General features: G+C 46.9%; 1 pseudogene across 1 annotated transcript; it reads right to left on the bottom strand.

The window, feature by feature from the left end:
* LOC309621618 (E3 ubiquitin-protein ligase makorin-1 pseudogene) lies at window positions 1–1428 on the bottom strand (annotated as a pseudogene). The gene has a single exon. The product of its transcript is annotated as an E3 ubiquitin-protein ligase makorin-1 pseudogene (transcript).
* Between the last annotated feature and the right edge of the window lie 1727 nt (window positions 1429–3155).

The raw sequence follows: 3155 nt of genomic DNA, 5'->3' as shown, positions 1-3155 counted from the left end.
CTATAGATCCAAGTCATAAAAATCTTCCAGCTCATCGTGAAACAAGTCCCACTCGTCTTCAGAGTCTGTCAGGTCGTCGTCCCCACCTGCAGCCAAAAGCACAAGCAACATCTCGCCCAGCTTAAAGGTGACAACCTCTTCTTCGTCGTTGTCAAAGGGGTTGCCTTTCCCTCTCTCCTCAATGATCTCCCAGAAGTGGTTCGTTCGTTGGGCCCGGTATGTGCTTGATGTTCCCACTTTCTGTCTCTGTGGCTCCTCTCTATGGCATCAGGGTACGCATGCTTGTAAACGCAGTTCCCTCCAAATGGGCAGCTCCCACGTCCTTCGTCAAAATACCTGCACACCTTGTTGCTCATTGCCTCCTTGTATTTCTGAATGAGTTTCTGCTTCTCTTCTTTCTCCTCCACCCAGTACTCACTTGGAATGACAATGTTAGATGTGATCCGGCATTCTGGGCAGTACTTTATGATCTTGCTCTCAAATTGCTTAGCACTCCTCCACTTGCGAATACATTTGAGACAGTAGGTGTGGTTGCAGTTGGAGAGGATTCCGAAGCGGCGCTCGCGGGGGTTGGCTTTCTCATAGACCACCTCCATGCAGATCCCACACACCATGTCCTTGCGGTGCTGCACAGCAAACGAGAGCTCCATGTCCTTCTCATGGGCCTCGATGCAAGATTTGATGTGTTGTGATCTTTGGGCAGCATCCACTGGATGGAGGACCTGCAGCCCACACATATCACACGCGTCTCCATGGAGATACACACAGTTCTCCCCATATCGGCACTCTCCCACTGCAGCATAGGGGCAGATCTGCTTCTTTGTTTCCACTGCAATTTGCTCCTTCTCTGATTCTTCCTTGGTCACTGAGCCCTGCAGGGGTGCTTCAGTGGAGGAAGAGGCAGTACGGCCACAGTAGGGCTGCCCAGGAACAAACTCAATGGCGTTCACCCAGTCTTCTGAACCAGCTCCTACAGTTGAAAAGTTTGAATTTCTTGACTCAGCTTCGCCCATATGCATTTCACCAATCTGTCCAACTACTGATGAGAGACTTGAGGAAGCAGCAAGGGGTGACTTTGCAGTTAGAGCTGTAGCAGTTGCAATGGCTTGCTGTGTTCATATTTGCAGCGGTCTCCGTAAATACAGTACTCTCGCTGAAAATACTTGTACACTACACCATATGGACTCTCAGAGAGGTCACGTGAGTATCGACAGTTATCTCCTTCCTTACAAACCCCATGCATGAAATACCTGCAGGTGACCTGTTTGGTCCAGCCGCCGCCGCTGCCGTCGCTGCCAAATCCCGTGCCCGCAGGGACGGGGAGGTAACTGTGGGGATAGGGGTGGGGGAGGCCGCTGCCACCGCCGCCCCTGCCGCTCCTGCTCTTGATGTTTTGGCTGTTGTTCCCGGAGCTGCAGCCTCCGCCATTACTGTTTATCCCACACAGCAGTGGCGCCGGAACTTCCGGGATCACATAATTCCGGTCCGGCTGAGGGGGGAGAAGGCGGCGAGGCGAAGGGTGGGAAGGGGGAGGACACTGAGGCGCCCGCTCACTCCCCTCTGGCCCGCGTCGTGTCTCTGAGTGCTCTCGCCGCTCGAACTGTGGGCCGGAGCCCGAGCACCCCCTTCTCATTACTTCTTGTTCGTATTTTTAAGTAAATTTTTATTTTTTATCACAGCAAATTTGATTACAAGATTTTGTTTGCTCTAGGTGTGCAAGATGTGGTTCTTTCACACATATACATATATCTCTTCTTCTTCGTATCCTTTTCCCATGTAGGTTATGACACAATGTTGAGTAGTCTTCTCTTGGTATTCTGTAGGTCTTTGGTGATTCTGTATTTCACATGTGTTTGTATATCTCTGTTAACCCCAATATCGTAATGTATCCAATCCTCACACCTTTCCATTTAGTGAACCATCAGTTTGTTTAATGAATCTGTGATTGCCTTTCTCTGTGGAAATATCTTCATTGGTATCAATTTTTTGGTAACACCTACAAGTGATAGGATAGGATATGTGTCTTTCGTTTTCTCACTTACTACAAGTTGCGTGATTCCTTCTAGACGCATCTATGGTGCTGCAAATGGCATTGTTTCATTTTTTCGCTAGCTAATATTCCATCTCTACATGTAGCAGTTCTTCTTTGTCCCCCCATCTGTTGGTGGACTTTTTGGTTACTTCCATATCTTGGCTATTGTAATACTGTGCAGTGCAGTTTTGCCTGCCTGTGTCTTTCCAGTTCTGTCTTCGGAGGTTATAGGTCCAGGAAGGGGCCTGCTGGATCATATGGTAGCTCAATATTTCCCTTTTAAAGGCACCTCCATTCAGTTCTCATTAGTGGCTCTTTCCAAGTTACGTCCCTCTTAAAGTTGAGCGTATGCATTTCTCCACAACACCTTCAGCATTTATTGTTTATAGTTTTCTTGCTGATGGTTATTCTGACTGGTTTGAGATAATACCTCTTTGTGGTTGAATTTGCATGTGTCTCATAATCCGCTGAAATTGAGCTTTAAGGCACGTGCTTTTATTTTTCAATCTGTGATTACAGCTTAGTTCTTCAAAGTGTTTTCTTAAAGTATGTGTCACATTTTGAAATGCTTTGGCCATTTACCTCCCTCTAAACATTTTGAGGGCAGGTTTCATTTACAGCCCTGCCATACTTGTTCATATGAAGTGAGCATTAGCACAGGTTTTAAAGCTGCTTTTGCAGGTAACGGCCAGAGGATGGCAGCCTTTCTACGTTCCCCACTCTGGTAACTAGGGAAACAGCTCTCCCGGCCAGTGGTGTTCCTCGGTTATAAATTAGAGTGGAATGTGCCCGGATAAACCCACAAAAGCGGATGTCTCCTTACTTTTGTTTGTTTTTTAAATTTAATTTATAGTTTTTATTGGAGTAATATTCCATTGTGTACATAGACCACTTCTTCTTGGTGCATTCCTGTATTGATGGATATTTTCGTTGCTTCCAAGTGTTGGCTATGGTAAATATTGCTGGAGTGCAGGATTGCCAGCCTGTGACTTTTTGATTCTCATTTCTCAGGGGTTACGCCCAGCACTGGGTGTGAATGATTGACCTGTAGCTCAATGTTCAAAGCACCTCCATTGTGTTTTCATTAGTGGCTCTTACCACGTCCCCCATAGAAGAGAGGGTA

The sequence above is a fragment of the Balaenoptera borealis genome (assembly GCF_965194805.1).
Source record: "Balaenoptera borealis genome assembly, contig: HAP1_SCAFFOLD_754, whole genome shotgun sequence".
Lineage (NCBI taxonomy): Eukaryota > Metazoa > Chordata > Mammalia > Artiodactyla > Balaenopteridae > Balaenoptera > Balaenoptera borealis.
The sequence above is the reverse complement of the archived record's forward strand: the minus strand, read 5'-3'. Positions and strand labels throughout refer to the sequence as shown.